General features: G+C 40.2%; 1 non-coding gene across 1 annotated transcript; it reads right to left on the reverse strand.

Annotated features, from left to right (window-relative positions):
• Positions 1-2,351: 2,351 nt before the first annotated feature.
• On the reverse strand, positions 2,352-2,424 carry TRNAW-CCA (transfer RNA tryptophan (anticodon CCA)). Its single transcript has one exon. It is a non-coding gene; the product is annotated as a tRNA-Trp (tRNA).
• Between the last annotated feature and the right edge of the window lie 22,312 nt (positions 2,425-24,736).

The raw sequence follows: 24,736 nt of genomic DNA on the forward strand, positions 1-24,736 counted from the left end.
AAAATAGACCTTGTTTCCTTCTCATTGTTTCCAACAGAACATTTTAGGAAAGCTTTGAGTTTTAGCTGAAATACAGAGAGAAGAAGAAAAAAAACTCTGAAACTATTTCCTGAAGTTTATTTTTAAAAAGTTCTATCTGTTCTTTTTTACATCTGTTGTGATTGGCATTCCTGCAGATAAGTCAGCATCCAATGAAGGAGGAGAGCAAGGTTTATTGGTCCCTCTTGTTATGTAGCACTGAACTACATAGGAAATTTTATTGCACATTTGCTGCCTCCAATTTCCCCAGATTGTTTAACAATTCTCTGCTTCTGCAACATAAAAGACAGGCCAGAAACCTGAGGCCGCCTTTTTCAGCTCCAGATCGAACATGACATTACACACTGACAGCGTTTGACAATTTGGCTTGTTCTCTGAAAGCGATCAGACTGCACAGTGACCAGGATGCAGAGAAAAAAAAGAAAAGTCTTTTGTGAAGCCAAATTTGTAAAAATGTAATTCCCATTATTCACTGGCAAGTTGTAATTACAATTAGTGATGATTAATATTAATCAAAATGATTTGTAAGGATGCAAGAGGGACATAATTCGTTGGGGAATAACTCAATAACGTACACTCTGTTCCATTATGTTACAGAGAAAAGACCTGGGATGTGAAATCATGCCTCACCAGCCTACTTGGACTTACCAGCTTGGCACTTCTTGCCATTCTGTAGTGCTAAAGAAAATGTAAGACTGCAACTGTCAATATAATCATTTCTCAAGTGGATCTATTCAACTCTCATCAGAAAGAAGAGACAAAATGAGAGAAGAACATTTTTCTGTGTTTGAAGTGCATTTAATACCTTGGGAGACATAATGATACTGAAGCCTTAAAATCTATAATGTTGCCTGCAGTGTTTGACAATATGAACGTTGGGCTGTAGAACAAATTACAGTTAAAAGCCTGCATATTTGGTTGTCCTGCAACCAGAAGCTCCTCTTTACAAGCAATTTCAAGATGGTAAAAATCAATCCTCATGAGGAGGACTGGTTGCAAGGTCCTGCTATATTCACAAACAAAAGTTACATTTTGCCAGGCAATTGTATTGTTTACCTCTCATGCTCTAGAGTTTTGAAAACTGGCACTATTATAAAGTGTAAGTATTATAAACAGAGTCCACCGTATTATAGTGCACATCTTAAATTTTACCTTAACATACCACATAATATACATTATAGAGGTATAAATATTATACCTGTTTTATAATATTTTATAACATGGATTACTGAAACATAAAATTCAGTTTATATATTTAATATTTACTCATTCTTTCAAACTTCCTTTTTTTTGTTTTTGATGATAAACATCTAGTTCAACCCTCTCATCTTTATTCTCATATTTTCAACAAACTGATGACCACCTTTTTAAGAGGTACCAGTACTTCTTCAGGTGAAACTGTAGTATACATTGTATGCACTATATATATTATTTATTATTAATTTTAACAATTTAAATTACAGTAGCTGTATACTCTCTGGCAGTGACAGATTTTCTTTTCTTTGGCTCCAAAATCACCGTGGACAGTGACTGTAGCATGAAATTAAAAGCCGCCTGCTCCTTGGAAGGAAAGCTATAACAAACCTAGAAAGCATATTAAAAAGCAGACATTACTTTGCCAACAAATGCCCGTATAGTCAAAGCTATGGTGTTTCTAGGAATCATGTACAGATGTGAAAGTTGGACCATGAGAAGGCTGACTGTTGAAGAACTGATGCTTTCGAATTGTGTTGCTGGAGAAGACTCTTGAAAGTCCCTTGGACTGTTAAGGAGATCAAACCAGTAAATCCTAAAGGAAATCAATCCTGAATATTCATTGGAAGGACTGATGCTGAAGCTGAAGTTCCAATACTTTGGCCAACTGATGTGAAGAGTCATTAGAAAATAGACCCTGATGCCGGGAAAGACTGAGAGCAAAAGGAGAAGGGGACGGGAGAGGATGAGATGGTTAGATAGCATCACCAACTCAATGGTCCTGAATTTCAACAAACCCCTTGAGATAGTGGAGGACAGAGGAGCCTGGCATGCTACAGTCCATGGGGTCCCAAAGACTCAGATACAATTTAGCAACCGAAAAACAACATACTCTCCAGCTACTGAAAATCATCCAGTCATTCTCTTGATGTTTCAACTTTATGTATTTCAGAGCTGTTCTAATATGATAACTACTAACTATATGAAGTGAAGTGAAGTCGCTCAGTCGTGTCCAACTCTTTGCGACCCCGTGGACTGTAGCCTACCAGGCTTCTCCATCCATAGGATTCTCCAGGCAAGAATACTGGAGTCAGTTACCATTTCCTTCTCCAGGGGATCTTCCTGACCCAGGGATTGAACCCGGGTCTCCTGCATTGGAGGCAGACGCTTTAACCTCTGAGCCACCAGGGAAGCAGCTATATGCAGCTATGTAAATTTAAGTTAAATAAAAAGCTATTTCATTAGATCCACTATCCACATTTCAAGTGCTTAAAGCCACATGTGGCTGGCAACCACTGCATTGGACAGTGGGGAGATATTTCCATCATTGCAGAAAATTGTATTGGACAGTGATGCTCTAGAAAACACTTAATTTTCAGACCTCCTTGAAAACAAATTCAACTCCATTTTATTCAGACTGATACTCTATGCTGACAGTTACCTGCTCAATTTTCTGAGTTTGTGTAGGATTAGTATCATTTATTTCTTATATCTTAAATAGAATTTACCAGTAAAGGCATTAAAGCCTCTTATTTTCTTTGTTGGGAAGTTGTAATTTATGAATGAAGCTTCTTTTATTGACTTAGGTCTATAATTTCTTATATCTTCTTTGGTCTTATATCTTACTTCTGTCTTCCAATTAATTTATTTCATCCTGGTTGTCAAATATATTGAGTTTCATATCTATAGGCTCTGTACTGATATGTCTCTTTCATCCCTAATATCTGCAATTTGCTTCTTTTTTTATTTTATTCATTAATCTAGGTACAGGTTAATCAGTTTTATTTACCCACAAAAAGAGCCAACTATTGTTTTAATTAATTGTTTTATTTCATTAATTAAAATTTTTCTTTTTAATTTCTCTTTTCCCCATTGCTACCAGAGGTTTAATTTGCTCTCTACTCTCTACCATTTTATAGTGGGAACATAAATCATTGATTTTTAGAACTTATTTTCCAATTAAGTGAAAATACTTTTTCCCCCTTTACTTGCACAAATTTGACAGCAAATGTGTTTTTCACTCACATTGAGCAATTCTCCAACTCTCAAAACACCAACTCAGTGTTCACAAATTCAATTATGACATTACCTGGAGTCAGCACAGACCCCAAAGGTTAATGACTCAGTTCCACTAGGCTGCCACCCCTCACTTCAGACACAAATCAATTCCCAGGTTATGACCTGTACTTATATACTTTTGACCAACCAACTAAAAACTGGGGATTCCCACAAACTCTTCCTCAAGTTCAATAATTTGCCAGACTGGCTCACAGAACTCAGGAAAGGACTTAACGTACTGTTACTAGTTTATTAAAAAGGCTACAACTTAGAAACAGCCAAATGGCAAGATCTGTAGGATAAGATATGGGGATGGAATGGGTGCATGGAGTTTCCATGCCCTTGGGGTGTGCAACCCTCTCGGAACCTTGATGTGCTCACCAACATGGATGATTTCCAAACCATGTCATTCAGGGTCTTTATGGAGGTTTCATAATTTGCCAGGATTGATGAAACCACTGGCTGCTGGTAATTAAGTTAATCTCTAGCCACTGGCCCCTCTCTGGAGATCTGTGAGTGGGAAGTTCCAACCCTCTAGTTACCTGGTTGGTTCCTCCAGCAATCAGCCACCTCCTGGGGCTATCTAGAGACCTTGGCCAATAGTCATCTCATTGGCATACAAAGAAACATTTTCATTACTCCAAAGATGCCATGGATCTTAGATGCTCTTTTGTCAGGAACTGGGGACTAACACTGAATATTGTAACAAAAAAAGGCTTCTATCACCCTACATTTCAGGAAATTGCAAGGAGCTATATGCCAGGAACTAGAGGCAGAAACCAAATATATTCTGTAGATATACATCAAAATATAAACAAATATGTATAAATACATATATAGACACACACACCATTGACAATCCTTAACAACATGGGTTTGAACTGCATGTATCCACTTATACATAGATTTTTTTTTCCCAATAAATATGTACTCCAGCACTACATAATCACAAGTTGGTTGAATCTGAAGATGCAGAACAGCAGATACAGAGGGCTAACTGTTAAGTTATACTCAAGACTCTCCACTAGGAGGAGGGTTGATGCTCCAACCCTGAGTTGTTCAAGGGTCAACTACGGATAAATATATCCAGATTTATGGCCCCGTATATCATTTTGGAGAACATATTACATACATTTGAGTAGATATACAATCGATAATTATTGGGTATTATACTCTATAATAATCATCTATGTCAAAGCTGTTCCTATGTGGATTAGCTCTTCTTTTTTATGCTAATATTTTGTACACCGGTAATATCATTTGCTAAAACAATGGTGTTAAAATCTCCAGTTTGGTGGAATTATATATTTATCCCTTTAACACAAATTAATTTTATATTAACAGAATTAAAAGACAAAATATATTTTGAAGCTCTCTTATTAAATGCATATGTATTTATTATTGTTACATATTCTTGATAAAATGACCTATATACCATAAGGAAATGTTTCTACCTCCGGCAATATTTTGTTCTTGAAATTTATCTGTCTTGAGCCTTTTTCCTCTTTCCTGTTTGTCAGATACATTTTCCCTCTACTTACTTCAACCTAACTATCCTGATTCGGAGAAGGCAATGGCATCCCACTCCAGCGCTCTTGTCTGGAAAATCCCATGGATGGAGGAGCCTGGAGGGCTGCAGTCCATGGGGTCGCTGAGAGTCGGACACGACTAAGCGACTTCACTTTCACTTTTCACTTTCATGCATTGGAGAATGGCAACCTACTCCAGCATTCTTGCCTGAAGAAACCCAGGGACGGGGGAGCCTGGTAGGCTGCCGTTTATGGGGTCGCACAGAGTCAGACACGACTGAAGCAACTTAGGAGCAGCAGCAGCAGCAACTATCCTGACTGGCCACCCACTCCAGTGTTCTTGCCTGGAGAATCCCAGGGACAGGGGAGCCTGGTGGGCTGCCGTCTATGAGGTCGCACAGAGTTGGACACAACTGAAGCGACTTAGCAGCAGCAACTATCCTAATATTTGAACTAAGAGCATCTTTTGCATATATTTCTGGTATTTCAAGTACACGACTATGTAAACAGCATATAATTTTATCTGGCTTCTCATTTAATCTATTTTGCTAATTTCCTCATTTTAATTAGAATATTGATCCCAATAATACTTAATTTTTTATATGGCTGGGTTTACTCAATCCTATTTTAAAATGTTATCTTACCTTTCTTTTCTATTTTGGATTACTTGAGTATTTTTTTTGGAAGTCTATTTTACTTTCTGTAGGCATACACATAAATTTGAAGCATTGAGAAAATTTTGTGTGTGTGTGTGTGTGTGTGTGTATGCTTTCCAACCACAAGTGACTTTGGTCTCCAGGGCCATTTGATAATCTGTGCATCTTCGGTTACCACAACTGAGATGGAAAGATTGCTACTGGTAGGTAGAGGCCAGGGATGCAACAAATACTTATTTGGCCAAAAATGTCAATACTACCAAAGTTAAGAAACCGCACTCTAGGGATAAATCCTTAAATTTCCAGTCATCTTATAGTTAGTTAACATTGTATTATTTAACAAAAGAGAAACTTTGTACTATTTTACAAAATAAAAACCTTTTAACTGTATAGAACCTCCCTTTACCATCAACCCTCCTTTTCCTTTATTCTGTAGTTGTTACATATATTTACATAGGTTATAAACACAATAAATGCAATTTATAATTTCCTTTAAACAACAAAAGAATTGTTTTTTAAAAGTGAACCATAATGATTTTTTAATTTACAAGGTTATTTATCATTTTTAATGTTTTTCATTCCTTTACTAAGATCAAATTTTCCTCCTGGTATTAATTCCCTTCAGACTGAAAATTTTTTATTTATTAATTTATTTATTTTTGCACTGTAAGTTTGTTGACAAGCAACACTGGTACCTTCCCTTTATCTAAAAAAATATTTTTATTTTCCCCTAATTGTTAAAGATTATTGTTGGTGGGTATAGAATTCTAGGTTGACAGTTTTTGTTTTTTTCCCTTCAGCAATATAAACATGCTGTTCTGCAGTCTTCTGGCCCCGATGTCTCTAAACTCAGTTTCTACCATCAAATTTGGGAAAATATTGACTGTAATTTCTTTAAATACTTTCTTCTACTCCATTGTTTTTCTCGTCTATTTCTGGAGCTTCAAATATACATAAATTAAACTATTCAATATTATGTAACAGATCTCTGAAATTGTTCACTTTTATGTCAGTCTGTTGTTTCTGACCTTTACATTAAATAGTTACTGTTACTCTACCTTGACATTCCCTTAGTTTTTCCTCTGTCAACTGTATTTGACTATTAGTCCATCAGGAGTATCTTTTTTTTCAGATATTGTATCTTTCAGTTCTAGAATCTCCATTAATTCTTTATCCTCTCTATTTTTCTGCAGAGATTTTCTATTTATATACTGACTTTGAATATATTGTATTTACTTCATACTAGATGGTCATAATGGCTGTTTTAAATATTGTCTGTTACTTCCAACATCTGTGCCATCTTGGTCTTTAGTTACTGATCTTTTCCAGTGACACTACTACTTCACTGTCCTTGTTATTTGTATGTCATGTAATTTTGGGGTGTATCCTTGACATTATAAATGCTAAGATGTAGACTCTGGATTTTGTTATTTTTCTCCCATGAGTGTTGTTTCGTTTTAGCATACCAGTCTTTTGCCTCAACTTGGAAAAGCAATATTTACCTTTAGATGCAAACTATGCCCTGATTCAAATATTCTATCTTTAGCTGAAATGTTTTGAATCTGTTCAGTATATGTGTGAATCAGGTAAGCCAGCTGTGTGGAAAAACAGAATGTGGGAATCTGGCTTATAGCTCTTTCACTTCTAAGATTTCCCTTATGTCTCTGGCTGTGGTTTCCCCAGATTTAGTTTACTGGTTCTCTGCTGAAGAGGACTATAGATTTCTTCACCAGCACCCTATGTACCTGCATGCCGTGTCTAAAGTTTAAAAGTCATGAAAACAGCCAATGGCTCCATTCAAAGCACTTCCTTCACTATGATCTCTGTACTAGCCTTTCCTTTCTATATTGGACTTCCCTGGTGGCTCAGATAGTAAAGTGTCTGCCTACAATGTGGGAGACCCAGGTTCAAACCCTGGGTGGGGAAGATCTCCTGGAGAAGGAAATGGCAACCCACTCCAGTATTCTTGCCTGGAAAATCCCATGGACGGAGGAGCCTGGTAGGCTACAGTCCAGGAAGTCACAGTCAGACACAACTAAGTGACTTGAATTCTTCTTCACTTTACTCTAGGGCCCTCAAGCGGCTGCTTTTTGTTTTATATCCAGAGCTTATAGCTTTTTTCCCAATCAGTATAGGACCATTCTTTGTTATTATATAAAGCAAAAGCCTCCTTTCTTTTTCCTTTGATGCTTATTTTCAATTTCACGAGGCCCTGACCTTGAGAGTTACTATTAGTTTGTCCAAGAAAGTATTTCTTCCTTTTAGTCAACAAACAAAAGATGCCCCTTCAGTGTTTTCAAAGAGTATTTGGTTCTTCTCAGTTATTTCCACACTTGTTTGTATATGAGCAAATAACTTTCCCAGAGGACTGAGGGATCTGGATAGGTCTTGCTGCATTTTGTTCTCCCATTTGAGACTCAATGGGATTTAGAAAATTAAAAGATTTTGTACTTTAGTGATATAATTAAAAAAAAAAACAAACAGTAGCTTCAAGAAAGTGTATTTCTTTGGTAACATGGAAACAGCATGCTTAGTCATTCAGTTGTGTCTGACTCTTTGCAACCCCACGGACTGTAGCCCACTGGGCTCCTCTGTTTATAGGGTTTTCCAGGCAAGAATACGAGATTATGTAGCTATTCCCTTCTCCAGGGGCTCTTCCAGACCCAGGGATTGAACCCAGGTCTCCTGCATTGCAGGCAGATTTTTTACCATCTGAGCCAGACCATAAAACAAGAGATGTGGGCCCCAAGCCTGGCACCATCAAATGACTTACATATCTACTCCTCTGTTTCCTGATCACTAGAAATGTCTCAGTTCAGTTCAGTCGCTCAGTCATGCCCAAACTCTTTGCAACCTCATGGACTGCAGCACACCAGGCTTCCCTGTCCATCAACCACTGTGGGAGTTTGCTCAAACTCATGTCCATCGAGTTGGTGATACAATCCAACCATCTCTTCTTCTGTCATCCCTTTCTCCTCCTGTCTTCAATCTTTCCCAGCATCATGGTCTTTTCCAGGAAGTCAGTTCTTCACATTAGGTGGCCAAAGTATTGGAGTTTCAGCTTCAGCATCAGTCCTTCCAATGAATATTCAGGACTGATTTCCTTTACGATGGACTGGTTGGATCTCCTTGCAGTCCAAGGGACTCTCAAGAGTCTTCTCCAACACCACAGTTCAAAAGCATTAATTCTTCAGCACTCGGCTTGCCTAGTTCATCTCTGTAAGACTACAGTGATCTTTTAATCACATAGGAAAAAACCTCTACTATGTGCTAAATCTAAGTATCACAGTGTTAAATGAACAGTCATTCTTTCCCAGTTTAAACCAACACTGAAATATACTGAACGTTAACATAATCAGTGTTCTGTGCTTTCACTCTCAAAACTTAAATTCAATACTATTTTCAAAAGGCTTGTTTATGATGGTGGTGGTTATCCCACAAGTTTACAGTTGTTATTGCTCAAATGTTTTGTTATTACTGGCAAACTTGTAATAACCCTTTTATGATCCTTTAGGGTATCTATTCCATCTATTCTATTCCAACTTCTGTAATTTCCCTATTATCGGGAATCCTATGGGTAATTAAGTCTTTCTTGGCACTGCAAAAACCTCAGGCTAAACCTACTTGAAGCCAACAAGCTGCATTATAAAAGAAGCACCCTTTAAAAGTCAAGACATCTGGTACTGTGGAGATGAGAATCAATTGATTTCAATCAGTTGATTATGAAATGGTAGCTACTCACATTCATCTCTGCACTTAAGAACATTCTAAGTAAGTTAATCAGCACTAAAATACAAATGTGGACTCACAGCTAACAAATTTGAAAAAGAAGTCACGACCTCAACTGTGAGAAGCTTGCTCCTCTCTAGGATTTCAGAGTCATCTATCCATCCCAAGTTCCCAAGTGCACATCCAGCGTCCTTCTGAAGGTCTGGTAGTCAAAGGAATTCAAAGACCAAAAGAGATTTTCCATATGAAAATTGAGAAAGCCATAGCACAGTCTACTGCTGTCCAGTAGAAACAGAATGAGAGCCACACATCCATTTTAAATCTTCTAGAAGCCACATTTTAAAAAGTAAAATAAAAAGAAAATAAATTTTAATAACCTATTTTTACCCCAATTTGTCCAAAATATTATTTTAATATGAAATCCACATTAAAATTAATGAAATACATATTTTATATTCCTCTTATTGTGCTAAGCCTTCAAATTCTAGAGTATATTTTATCCTTACTATTCACACCAGCCCTATTCCAAGTACTCAGCAGACATAAGGAGCTAGGAGCTATCTATTAGACAGCACTGCCCAATACTTTTTTCTTGCCACATACTCATTTTTCTGTTTTCATCTAATGGTGCCCAACTATAAACACAGATTCAAGGTAATTAACCATAACTACTATTATGTTCCAAAGATGAAAATTAGTTACTCAAGAAAAGTTATGTTTTATGAGTATACTGTGATGACAACTGAAGAATATACTCATAAAACATAACTTATGTTTTATGAGTATATTCACCAGCAAAAGAATATATATATACTTATATGTATAAGTATATATACCAACAAAAGAATGATACTCAGAAGTGCTCTTTGTGTACAACTTTATAATAAAAAAAATTAAACATGAGTACAAATGTGGTAGAATTTCAGGCCCAGAACTCTTTTCCTTTAACATGAGGGAAACCACCAGGGCAGCAGTTTCTTATGGATCAACTTCAACTGTGTCATGTTTTTACCTGGAAACAGACTTCCTCTCACTCATGACAGAGTCCATAGACCATGATGGACTAAAAAGGACATAAGTCACAGCTTCAAAAATATAGGCTCACTTTCCTTGGGCACTGACAGACTGCTGGAGGGAGAGAACAGAAGAAACCTCGGGCTATTATCAAAGTGCTATCCTCTCACTGCACAAAACCGGTCCCCAGAGAAACAACCAGAGAAGGCAATGGCACCCTACTCCAGTACTCTCGCCTGGGAAATCCCATGGACAGGGGAGCCTGGTGGGCTGCAGTCTATGGGGTCGCTAAGAGCCAGGCATGACTGAGCGATTTCACTTTCACTTTTCACTTTCATGCATTGGAGAAGGAAATGGCAACCCACTCCAGTGTTCTTGCCTGGAGAATCCCAGGGATGGGGGAGCCTGGTGGGCTGCCATCTATAGGGTTGCACAGAGTCGGACACAACTGAAGCTACTTAGCAGCAGCAGAGAAACCACCACCCAACTAACCTCATACAAGTTGACAGAAAATTCAGACTGGTGATCTGCGTGTCTGGTTTTGTAACTTTCTGTTCAGTGTTGAATGTCACACAATCAAGCCTACTATACATGTATTTCTACTGCACAGAGTCACAATGGTACTTCCCCACATTTTTTCTATGTAGGTTCTCAATAATACATATATTAGGCATGAACAGGCACAACTGATTCTAAAATGTAGGAACTGCAGCCTAGTTCTAAAGTAGAGGAACAAGGCCTACGGTACAGCAGCCTCACGGAACACATACAGCTCTCGAATTAAGGAGTAAATCCAAGTTCTGGTTCTAGCTCTGGGAAAAACTAGCTGTGTGACCTTGAGCAAATCTCTTAACATCTCCATGAGCCAGTCTCCTTATGTGCAAAATGACTGGCAGTGGGAGGATTAGATTATTTCTAAGATCTCTTCCAGTTCTAAGATACTTATTCTAATTCCTACTAGACAAATGATTATATAATAGCAACCTTCCTAAGTTTGTCTTCTACTGAAAAGAAAAAGGAATGCTACCACCTGTTCTCTTTATGGATACTTTAAGGATTGGTCACATTACATTGAATATTTTATAGAGAAAAAAATCAAATCTCAAGCAGTCCCTACCATAACAACACTTTTTCTCAATAAGCAAGCCTCCTACACTAGTAAGCATCATACAAAGCAACAGCATGCTTAAAATTATCCCTTCCTTCAGAAAGTTTCACTTTACGGAAACAAAAGTGGAAAATGGATATCTACAACAAGGTTGTATGGATAGAGTTTTTTCTACATTTTGAACTAAAGGCAATTGATTATAATGGAAATTTTGGCATAAAATATCTTCGTATTCTACCACTGTTTAAAACTCATTAAGTACATATATAGCACCTTCTCTGAGCCAGGCAACGTTGAACTAAATTGATATAACACTCATCCCCATGAACTTCATAGTCCAGTGTCTTAAAAGAAATTAAAATAATGCTCCTTTAAGGATTGAGTAAATAATATAACCATGTCAACCGACTATAAAAAATTGATCTTAAAAAGCAGTTCTATAAAAATATAGGTCTTAAATATGTATCCTACTGTTGTATAAAAATTGTGTAAATCTTAATTGTGTTGAATTGGTTCATACCGCTTTTCAGGTCTACTATATCCTTCTACTTTTCTGTATATTCATTCTATTCATTTTTGAGGGTTTGATGTTGAAACTCCAACTAAAGTGTTAATTTATCTATATAAAAAATGAATGTAATGCATGTGTAGAACTACATGTAACTTTGTTCTGTGTTCTCCAAGTCTCCTGTAAATATGCTATCATATTTTCAAAATTAAAAAAATAAAAAAGCAAATAAAAATACAGATCCTTAGCCCATGTTTGCCTTTCTACCTGTACAAGTGATTAAGGGAACAGAAGTGAGTGCACTGGCTCTTAAAGTCTTGGAAATACAGGGTTCAGTTCAGTTGCTCAGTTGTGTCCGACTCTGCAACGCCATGGACTGCAGCACACCAGGCTTCCCTGTGTTTCCTCAAAACATAAAGACTGTAAATATATATTTTCTGCACAGCATCACATCAGTACTTCCTCTCAAGAATTTCATAGTTATCTATTCTTCCCATGATCTCCCAAAAGAAAGCCAAGCTCCCCTACTTTTAATTTCCAACAATTACCAACACAGAGAATTGGTAGAAAGCAGGATGCAACTGCTCATGCTCCATTTGCTGGCCCTTATCTGAACGGGCTTTAAGTGATTAACATTTTGCTAAAAGGGTCTTTCTATGTGTATGTGTTGCCTAAAAAAACCTTGGGGCTTCCTTAATTGTTTAATTATGAGTTTCTTTAGGTTCTAGTAAAGATTAGTGATTGCCCAGTATCACTCCAACTACTACTGTGTTTCTGCTGAAAAAAATGTGAAAAGCAAAATTTCACAGGATATTTTCGCAACAAGGAAATGTAAAGAGATTCCCTTAGTAAAAATACAAAAACAAGTTCTATTCTGCTTTGCATTCTGAAAATACAATATGTTAAATGGACCAGTGATCACTCTTGCAAAACAATTTTGGCATTCCTCATTTTTCACAACTAGAAACCTAAACCAAAGCGCCTCTGTGGTACGAACTTTGATTATTATGGTCCTGGAAAAGAAAAACAGATGAAGAAAGGCATCTCTGTAATAGAACAAGGAAAAAACACATAAACCCATAATAGCTGAAGAAGGAAAAATACAGTAAACCCAGTATCATCCACCCCGTATCTATAGACCATCTTTTGTTAAGACTGCTGTCTACCTCTGCTAACGAGAGGGGTAGGCAGAGCCTAATGTCAGAGAATCAAACACATTTGAAAAGAAAACAGGGGCAGAGAAGATCACTTCTATAAAATCGCCAAATGCCGATTTTTATGTAGTGGTTTCTTTCAAAATACTCAATCACACCTAATAATTGGCAGCAAACACAAAAAGGCTCCCATGTCATGCTGTTGCTTTCACTTCCCCTGGGGTATGTGGCCATTTGTGGCCAGTAGCAGCAGCGAGGGAAAACCCGAGGGGGACCAGACAGGTTCTTCCACCCCCACCCCTCCTGCATCTACACCTCTCTGCTATTAATACACTTTCGTCTGGTGGGGTAGGAAGGGGTCCTTAAAAGCATCAAAGGAACATTTTTTCTGGGTGGAGAGAGAGCTAAAAGGATTATTCTGTCATTAAAGAAAAACATAAAGACAAGCCAAAATAATCAAATTCAATTGATGTTTCCTGAACACTTTTCATTTAATAAGCTCCTCAATGGTAAGACCACGTCCCACTCCTACAATAAGGTATGTCTTATAAAACCCCCACAAAAGAATGAGCATTCTTTTGTATAGAATGCTTCCTTTATAACAATTCTGATTTTTGCCAATTTAAAACTGTTTTTTCATCTTCACTAAGTCAAAATTAAAACAGAATTAGCTGGAGAATTAGCTGGTTCTAATCTCAGCAGTTACAGTAATATATATTACTTTCTTGTTTACAAATTCATAACTATATGGACAGGACCCTTTGTAGGTATGTCCAATGACTAATGAGATAGATTAACTTATGAATTTCACCATTAATGGGTACTGACTACTACAAGTGCAGCACCATGCCAACTGATTTACTTGATACCGATTATTAGAACACACAGAATGGACAGGCCTCTGACAGTCATTTCTTTCCCAAGCATTTATTGAGCACTTAGCATGCACCGTGCTATTTGCTGGAATATCATCCTAAAAAAAGACAGTTCTCTGCCCTCTGGTATCTACAGCCTACTGGGGGTGATGATCAGAGAGCTGAAAAGTGAGGAAAAAAGGTGGAGTAACTGTTTTGCTGGGGAATTATGTCACCCAAGAGATAACTGAGGTCACATTTAGGGGCCGGAAAAGATTTCCAGGGGAACATGATGACTGAACAGAGGCCTGGAAGGAGCAGAGAAGTTAGCCAGGTGATGATGAACAACAAATGTTCTTTTAAAAAAAAATCATTTGACACAAAATCAGCTTAGGACTAAGGAACATTTGCAGACATGTGTTGCTCCTAAGCCATTTAATCAGGATAAATTTTCTGCAGGAGAAAAGCCTTGAGCATAATTTTCAGAAAAAGAAATTATAGCTTTTAGGTAGAATAGCACTCTTGTGTTCCATCAGTCTTTGGTCTTATTCTAAATAGACAAAAAGAAAAATTAAAATTATAAAAAAATAAATACTAAGCCTCTAGAACAGTCCTAGAATGTGCTAAAACACTCCCAGACATTTTTTTTTTTTTAAGAGAGGAAACAACACACAGTTCCTTGAAATATTTTGGGTACCTCTAGGCTTCTGTGTTCGGAGAAGGCAATGACAACCACTCCAGTACTCCTGCCTGGAAAATCCCATGGACGGAGGAGCCTGGGGTCACTAAGAGTCGGACACGACTAAGTGACTCCACTCTCACTTTTCACTTTCATGCATTGGAGAAGGAAATGGCAACCTACTCCAGTGTTCTTGCCTGGAGAATCCCAGGGATGGGGGAGCCTGGTGGGCTGCCATCTATGGGGTCACACAGAGTCGGGCACGACTGAAGCAACTTAGCAGCAGCAGCAGCAGCAACAGGCTTTTGTGTTGGCTTTGATCTCTACTTCAGGACTTCTGATATGCGATTACCCAAAACAAATAATTAGGGAACCCCTCACATTGAGGAGAATTACCTATAGTGATGATATAGAGATCTTGAAGCCTAATGCCAGTAACTTTTGTCTGCAGAAAATCTCTCAACAATGAACACAAGAGCAGTAGAAAGCCACAGCAGCAGCATTCAACTCCATGGAACACTTACCAAGGATGAGAAGGGTGAGAAAGTTCATGATCTCATTTCATTATCACAAAACTTCTGTGAGGTAGGCACTACTGTTACCTTTGTTTTATGAAGGAGAAAATAAGTTAGGGAAGTTAATTAAGGTGCCTTGAGTCACACACAGCTGGTTGCTGCTGGAGTGGCATTTAAACACAGGCCTGCCTAAACGCCAGCTAAGGCTTTTAAGTCACTGTATGTACTTGCTTATTGCATCCAACACCATCAACCAAAGCCAAAGAATAACACAGGGGAAAGAAAAGAGACTCTCCCTCCCCCAGCAGAACAAGAGTCAAGATGACAAGGGATAGCACAGAGCTGCTAACACTGCAGGTGAATGACGATCTAATGGAGAAGCAACTGGGGATATGGGGAAAAGAAGTTCTGCCTTAGGGTGCTGAAATAACTCAGGGTTTAAGCTGGTTAAAAGAATCTGCAGACAACAAGTGGCAGCAGCAACGCTTCCGGATTCACCTTTGAGCACGGATCCTAATGCTCCGTTAGCTCTTTGAACAAACAGAGGTTGGGCTTCCTCTTTGCCCTGAGGTAACTGGCATTAGAATGGCAATTTTGAAAAGTAAAAAATTTCCATTCTTCTTTATGTATTCAACAATGTAGTTTAAGGAAGAGCAGTAATCCTTGCTTTCATCTTTGAATTTTGAAATAAACCATCCACCTATGTCATCAGCTTCCCTAATAGCTATTGGGGCTTCCCTAATAGTTCAGTTGGTAAAGAATCCTCCTGCAATGCAGGAGACCCCAGTTTGATTCCTGGGTCTGGAAGATTCCCTGGAGAAGGGGTAGACTACCCACGCCAGCATTCTTGGGCTTCCCTTGTGGCTCAGCTGGCAAAGAATCCACCTGCAATGCAGGAGACCTGGGTTCAATCCCTGGGTTGAGAAGATCCCCTGGAGAAGGGAAAGGCTACCCACTCCAGTATTCTGGCCTCAAGCATTCCATGGACTATAGTCCATGGGGTCGCAAAGAGTCAGACATGACTGAGTGACTTTCACTTTCACATGTCATCAGCAGGGGAATCAAATTTACTGGATTAGCAATATTTCTCAAGTAAATATTTGCCCTTTTGTCTTAATTTTTGTTGAACTGTTTGAAACTCTCTTTTTTAATACACATCCTGCCTAATCACATCCTCAAAATATCACAGGTAATGATTGTTCCAGGAGTCAGCAAACTAAAGCTCACAGGCCAAATCGGGGCCCACTGCATGTCTTTTGTAAACAAAGTTTTTTTGAAACACAGCCATGCTCATTCATTTACATTGAGTCTGTGGCTGCTTTCTTACTACACCAGTGAAGCTGAAAAGTTGCAGAGACTTTAAGGACCACAAAGCCTCAAGCATTTAGTGTCTGGCCTTTTATAATAATAAAGTTTGCTGCTCCCCGACCCTACACCATTGGTGAGTCTCCAGATAGAAGACGTCATTATTCTTCTCTAGAATCTGGCATCTGGATTCCGCTTAAATCACTCATTTGTTAATCAACTAATGTTTGTGAATCATCTACTATGCAGCAGGCACACAGATGAAAATCAGGTTAGAGGCTCATGGAGAAAAAGCAGATAAAAGACCACATAATGATGGCTCTAATGAACTAGGAGCCTGGAGAGAACGAAGCCTAAAAGGCATCATCCTGAGAATCAGACAGGTCTAAACTCAGTTCATTACAGAAGTCAGCAGAGGATTGAAAAGAATAGGGTTAGTTCAGTACTCTGCTTGGCAAAGTCAGGGGTGGCCACACACAAGGATAACCTACTCATACTTCAAGAAGTAGGAGATGAAAGGAAAGGAAAGGAGGAACCAAACCAAGACAACTGTGACTCATGCAATTCCAGGGAGTATACAGCTTAGCCATTTAAATGTTTTTGAAATGCTATTAATTGCTTAAATAACGATGTCTAAAGTCTCTGGGTTACAAAATGCTTTCATGACTTCACCAAAGACACACACTAGCTTACTGCAGATCTTCAATATTATGAAAGTGTTTGGGTGGTTTGGAAGAGACTTGCTTGCTAGTGAGATCAGGGGTGCTGTTCATCTCCAAGCATCTAGAGTTATTACCATCAGCTCTGCTTCTCAAATTTTAAGGATTACACAATGTCAGGTGTACACAGAACAGAACACAGTAAACCTTATCACTAGAGAAGCCAGTCTCATGCATGAGCAGAAAGTAAATACTTACCTAATGAATAAGTGATTGATGCAGTGATTGACCGTGATTGCTCCTTTGGCTCTTTGATCAATGGCACTGGCTGAAATTAACACTATGAACATACAGAGTCAAAGTGAGTACCTAGAAGTTAAGCTTAATTATAGCAAGGCAGCATAAATAACAGTCTTGTTTTGTTTTTGATCCACCTAACAGTAATGGATAAAAGTCACCACAATGAAAAATTCTTCACAATCTAATGATCAAATAAGACACACTGAATTACTTCAGTGTGATTAATTTATTATGAAACAAACAATAAACATTTGATTTGCCCGGGTACCTGGACACAGGCTATAGTCAACATAAAAATTAAACATCTGTCCTTTAACAAATGTTAATAAATCTAGGTCAACATTTTCCCCTAAATGATTTTAAAGAGACATTTTATCTCTATAACTTTGAACTTAAAATATTTAAATGATCATCCATTGACCCAAAGAAGAAGAGTTAAAATGTTAACTTATTAGCATAATAAATGAAATGGCTTCATTTTTGGAAGGCGCAGCACACAAAAGCAACCTTTTACTCAACAAATATACATTGGTATTTTATTCAGTAAAGAAAAATCACTAGTATGTTTGGAAATCTTTACAAAAAAATGTTATTTGGGGGATTCTCAAAGCTAGTAAGGGTAAGAAACATCTACAATATCAGAAAATACACTGTTTTAGCTTGATGTTATAGTTATATGATGAAATGTAAACATTGCTGGCTTAAAAAAGAGAAAAGATTGATGAGTTTCTTGGCCCTGACATCACTAGATCTTTTTTTTTTTTTTTTGGACTATGATATCTGGTGTAAGTGATAACCACTATTTGAAAACATATAGACTTGTATACTTTTGAAATCCTAAAATGAAAAGAAAACCCCACATCTAAATTTACTTTTTTTCCACATGGCCAAGGAATCCAGTGTTAGACGTTTACAAGAAACTGCATTCTTCCTCTCCCTAACGTAGCCAAGTTCCATGTGTACTTGTGATATCACAGCATGTTCTTACAAAAATTAATTTCAAATCAAAAAGACAGGATAATGATTACTTTCAGCAGAGGAACAGATAAGGTAACAGAAGGACACTGTGGTTAAAGCACAGATAGTATGCAATTAGAAACAAGAAAAAAAACATATTTTTGACTATATATTGTTTTAATTTTTATCCTGATGGACTTTCAGTTTCCATTAAAGGAGCTATGTTAAAAAATCTGCCCCTGGAAAAGATCTATTAAAAAAAATCACAAACTCAAAGATACTTGGAGAATACAGGAGTAGATTTTAAAAAAGGGGTGTCATCATATAAAATTGATTATGTGAACTTTCTACACGCAGTGCTTATATGAGCAACCAGGAAAAACAACATGCAGATACATTCAGCAGATACTTTTTCTTCCGGAGAAAAAAACCTGTATCTTTCTGTACATTGTGAAGCCAAGAGGGTAGGGTGGGAGCAGTTAAGTTTTGTCCACAAGAACAAACACCAGGCTGGCTTTTAAAAAATAAGCCAAACCCAAAATATCCCAGAAAAAAATACTTTGTAATTAAAAAAAAAAAAAGTGTTATATATATTTTCCTCCCCCATCCAAATCTGGAATCCTTACCATCTTATTTTAAACAAGCCAGAGACTGCAAGCTTCTATCTGTTTGGATAGAAGAGAATTTATATAAATGTTTTGTTCAAGCCCAAAAGGGGGAGAGAGTTTAAATATACAGTGCATGAAAGATGCATGCCCAACTTCAAAACAGTTTAGTGCACAGAAGAGGAAAAATAATCTAACCTTCTGTTAGTCATTCTCAGCGGTCTTTAAGCTTAAATATCTTGCCATTTGCAACATCATTTTCATGACCCCCGACTTTAAAGAGATTAACCGAAATTTCATAACTGCCTCACTCTGGCGGTTCTTTGGTGGGGGAGAACCAGAGGGTCAAGGAACAAGAGGGACACAAAAATCTGTATTTTGCACTCTTCCTTTGCACTTGAGAAAGAAAAGCAGGGCCGAACCATCTGTATAATACTAAACCAAATCTCTTTAATTCCAGTCAGCTTTTATCATTCAGTCACTGAGTCTGTGTGTGGAAAAATTCAGGCTAATTCCCCCCTAGCAACAGCCTCAGCCTATCAGAAGACTGGATGCTCCGTGCAGCTGCCAGCCAGAGAGAATAACTCTAAGTAGGTCAGGCCTGTATTTCTAAAAATGCTACGGTCTAGTAACCCCACTGTCCCGTCTGTCTGCCCTGCCCCGTAATAACCTCAATTGCTTGGTGACACAATGACATACTACCCTGTTAGAGAGCAATCACATCATGCTACATTATTCTGCTCCGAGCCTGACTGCTGGGTGAAGGACCCTCGGAGGGGACAGCATTAATCAGGCAACCATTCACGTCCACCCGCACTTCAGTGGCGAAATGGGGACTGCATTAATGACCAGCTGTTTGAACTAACACAAACAAAATCATGTCTTCCACCCTGTTGGGTGCACAGAACACGCCATTCTGAGCCGGCAGGTTCCGCTCCTTGACGAAAGCGAAGAGGTACATTAAAACGGGCTCCGACCACGCCAGCTCCGGCACCCCCAGAGTAAATATATTTAAATTATCTGACAGGGGCGGCTCCAAAAGCTGATTGAATATGCACGGCTTTCCCGGCCACCGATTTCCCCCTAATCCACATTAAAAAGGGAAACGCAGGCCCGGGGAAAGCAATACGTAGGCGCGTTTTACCCAGGAGGCCAAAAGCTGGGGGGCTGAACTAAAATTGACTTCTCTTCGGGCAGAGAAACAAAGCGGGGCGAGGAGTAATTGTGCGGCGTGAACACAAATACAAATATGGCATGAATGCCGTGGAGGAGCGCTGAAAACAAATAAGAGTAAACATCCCCAGCCTCCCGACCAATCAGCTCCTCCCACCGGCTCTTTGTGGGGCTGGAGTCACACACAAGGCAATCTCTAAGCGCCAGAGACAAGGGAGGGAAGTGAACGTGGCCTTCGCCTCCCCACCACTGCGGTGCCCTGACTTCCCACGAGCTTACTAACAGGAGGCTGTTTGGCTGCGAGACCGCCAAGGCTCCGGCAAGGTTTACACTGGGGCCAGCAACAAAAATCAGAACCCCACTGCAGTTGCCCAATTCTAAGATGCGATTTTTCGCATTTAATTGACCCTATTTCATCTGAACTGTAACTTTTAACTCCTCTCCACGTGAATGCACAAAAACCGAGCAAACCACTCTGTGTGGATGCAGAGATACGGGGCGGTTGGCAACAGCTGCTTGGGGCTATTGGAGGAAATACCGTGTATTGACTGGGAGCACGATGATATTTGCATGCACGATTCATCTGCATTTTTAAGGGTTCATAGCTTCGTTTAATGAACATACAATATCCCCCCACCCTCCCGCACAAATGGATAATCCAGCCTTCACTTATGCAGAACCCAGCAAGTCTTAGACGTGTAATCCATCAGGATTTGATTTACAAACACAGAAAAATTCCTGACTCCATTTGCCCTGGTTTGAACTGGGTTTGATAACTTAGTTATGACTGTCTTCTTCACTCTGTGGCACACATCACACAGTTATTCTTGGAGAGGTGCAGGCGCTGACGCAACCATGAACCACTAATTACAAGCTGCTGACATTCTGCTTGTCTATGCAGCTTTGAAGTTCTAAAGTCTGTTTTTCTCTCTGATGGGCTTGCTCAGTTGCATTCTCCTTCCCTCATTGCTCCCCGCCCCCCATCATCCCCTCTTTCCTTCTCTACACTGGAAGCCTTTCTGCACGTGCTGCAGGACTACCTGGAGCAAATCTCTAAGAGCGATCAGCTTCTCCAACCTGCTTTCTTTGCATTCCCTCCCTGCTCTCCACGCACAGAGATCTACAGTTTCCAAGTACAGTAATCAGGTCCCCACCCGGCCCCACCCGCAGGAATGCGCCAACAGCTGGCCAAACATAATCCAACACACAGAGCCGCCTTTGTAGAAATAGTAACAAACAGTGGAAGGGCCAGACAGGCGTCCCAGAAGAGCTCCCCATGACAACTGGGAAAGCACCTCACCCCCAGTTTTGAGCTGGGCTTGGAGCACCAGAGCCCACGCAGTGGAATCTAAAAGAAGCCTCAGGTGCCTCCCCCAACCTCACCAGAGGCTGTTCCGAGGGCACCCGCGTCTCCAGATGGCAAGGTAGATGCAGGCTTTCTCTATGTGGAGCATGACTCTGCTCTGCCACATGGCACACGCCCTCGAAATGCGACATCGTGATCCCAAATCTCATGAACAGCATCCGCACCTGAATCTAACCAGCTATCTTGAGAGCTGGTAGGACCACCTCTTCCCTAGAAAAGGATTTCTTTTTTTAATTACAGGCTGATCCGGGAATTCAGAAACACGTAAATATAAGATTGCATTCATCTCCATTGTGCGCTTAGCATCTGAAGCCTGTGGTAGCCAGCTGGTCTCAAAGTCATCTGGGATACATTTATTTTGATTAAATTGATCAGATTTCTATTTACTGGATAGAATTTTTCATCATACTGAATACAGCTGTGTTTACAGGGGATCTGTCGAAGAAGAAGCAAACAAAACCCTACACTCAGTCCGAGCAAAGCACAGAGCATTCAGAACTTCAAGGAGTTAAAGCTGAGGAGGGTTGCTTTCACATTAACAAGAAAATTCTGCATGCAGCTGCTTTGGCCATGCTCTCTAGCTAGTCAGGAAATGGGTGTTGAGCTGAAGCTGAAAATACAAGCTGCAATCAAGCCCGATCCAGCCAAGTGACAGACTTCCTGTGTAAACTGGTCAGAAATCGCCCTCTTTTCATGTCTCTACATGCATGCACATGCATTTAAATCCATGCTGCAAGGCTGATCTTCTCCCTGGGGACACTGGTACAGTCACCTAGCCCATCAGTTTCTTCCTTGACAGCACCGGGGACATCCAGACTACAATTTACAGTTCTTCCACCCATAGATCTGGGTTATAAATTATGCCTTCCTCCCTAGAATGAGAATGCAGGGCCAGCGGCAGACAATCGAACGGCATTCCGCCTCTCCTCTTTCTTCTCAGGCGCTCCCTCGCTCTGCCTTTCTCCAACTCTGCCTCGTCGGCAGGCAGGCAGGCAGACACATCAGAGACCAGGTTTATCCATCTTCAGCTCCACTCTCAAGTAAAATGCCACCACGTCTCGCCATGGGTCCTTCCTCCCAGACTAATCCCTGGGAGCAGCCCGAGCTGGGTGCGCCGTGGGGAAGACCAGTGGGCATTGGACGGATCAAATTCCTAACTTCTCCTGCCCCGGTCCTTGGCGTTCTTTCTATCCATCCCACCCCGGGTCTTCTCTCGCATCACCCTGTCCTCCGAGTCCCCTCGCCTGCGAGGGGACCCCGGCCAGAGCTCTACCAGCAGGTCCTTCTTCTGCGCTGCGTAGACCGATGATGCCGGGTTCCCGTGCGCCATGAAGAAGCCGAAGCCGGGAGACAGCAAGAGCAGCTCAGGTAACCAGGAGAAGCTTGGCGTGCCCGCAGCGATGCAGCCCTGGAGCTGTGAGGAAAGACGGTCTGGCTTCAGAATAAAAAAAAAAGAGAAAGAAAGAAACACAAAACAGCGCAGCTCAGCGCCTGCGGGGGTGGGAAAAACAGACACAAACCATAAAAAAAAAAAAAAAAGCAAGAGTTAAAATCAAATTTCAAAAAATATATGTAATACATAGATCAGAGTACTTCATGCGACTTTTATTTCTGATGTTTCTCGGGTTATTGGCCTCCCCGCCCCCTCCAAAATCTCTCCTGTCCCCGAACGCTACTGTCCATGAGTGCCGAGTCACAAAGGCTTTTGCTCCAAAGTGCTAGCAGACCCAGCATCACATGAGAAGCCACATGACAACTGGAGTCGGCTGCTGATGTGGTCAACTGTGTTTCCGAGGCAGGGGGAGTAGGAGGGAGACAGAGCTTAAGTGAGACATGCCCCTCTTGTGCTCCAGGAAGAAATTTCCTTAAAAGAACAATGAGAAAAAAAGGCATCTCTGAAGAAATGCTGGTGAATGCACCCGGACTTGCAGACATGCACACTTACATAGCCTAGAGACACCGTGGGTGCTTGGAGACATTTTGAGGATGCTGTACCTCAAACACAAGCTGGATGGCAGCAATATTATTTCCAGTTTGTATTAGTCAAAGCTTGATTCCACTTAAGTGGATTCCTGAAAAGCACACGCCATGTCTTCATAGCATGATCAGGCTTGGAAAACCAATTCTATTATCTCTCCCTGCAATCTGCATCTGAACCTGCATTCTGAATAATTTATTTTTAGACTAATAAGATGCTGGCCAAGACTGCTCCCTTTCTTGTTGGGCAGGTGGCGCAGGCAATATTCACCCAAGTGGGAAAAGCTTGCCCCTTTGTAGGGAGAAGAGTCGGTTTTCATTATTTTCCAAAAATGCACTTTCTCATTTAAAGGCGTACAAACACATAATGAAGTTCTCCTGCAAGTAAGCATTAAAAACAAGCAAAATGTTTCTGCTTCACTGAACTGACAAGCCTCATACCTTCCCTGTGGCATCTCTGGCTGGCGGATGGTGGTGATATTTTTCTGATGATGCTCATGGCTGCAACTAGACCCCTTAAGCCATGTGGATATTGCTACTCCTCGGCAGGGTGAAAGCGAACAACTGCTTTCCAGAGCATCTCTCTGAAGAGGTGCTGTGCTGCCCAGGTACACTGTACCAGTTATATTAAGGCAGGTAGGAGAGAGATGGCCTCAGGGCCTTGTCAAATCCATCAGTCATCCCAGAATTAAATACGCTGCCTATATGCAGCATCCTCCCCACAGTGTGAAAGGTATGCCTCTTTAGAAAATTCGAGCATGCCAGCTAACTAGAACGAGAGCATCAGTAAACAGGTGGCAGGAATTGTCTACAACTTGTCTTACTCAACTGTAGGTATCAAGGTGAGCAGCCCTTCATTCATTCAAGTGCATATTATAAGCTTCCAGGTGTGTTTGTGTCAAGGATTGTCCTGGACACCGGGGAGAAGACAGGCAAGGTCTCTGCCATCCTAGAGCTCATGGCCCAGTAACCGCATGTGTCTTTTTACCTTCGAGGGCAACCATCTCCCAATCTGGATACTCCAAAGACACCTAAGGAAGAAAGCCCGTGGTTTTTCATGCCTTTCCGGCCATCAACCTGTACGAACTCTGGAGTTCTGTGGATTCTTTCCTTACAAGTTACGCTTGAATTTAAGGTGTCCTCTCCAGTCCTCCATTCCAGAGTCTACGCTCACGCACTCACACCTGCACAGTCCACATTATTCTCTGTTGCCTCCTTCTTTGTTCTAGTCCATTGGGCAACTGGCCCCTAAACAAACCTTAATAAACCACCACGTTCTGGACGTCCAGACCCCCTTCTCCATGTGGTCTGGGCAAACCTGTCCAAAACTGAGGATGGCTGCTTATCTCTTCATGTG

Source organism: Capricornis sumatraensis, chromosome 22 (assembly GCF_032405125.1).
Source record: "Capricornis sumatraensis isolate serow.1 chromosome 22, serow.2, whole genome shotgun sequence".
Taxonomy (NCBI): Eukaryota; Metazoa; Chordata; class Mammalia; order Artiodactyla; family Bovidae; genus Capricornis; species Capricornis sumatraensis.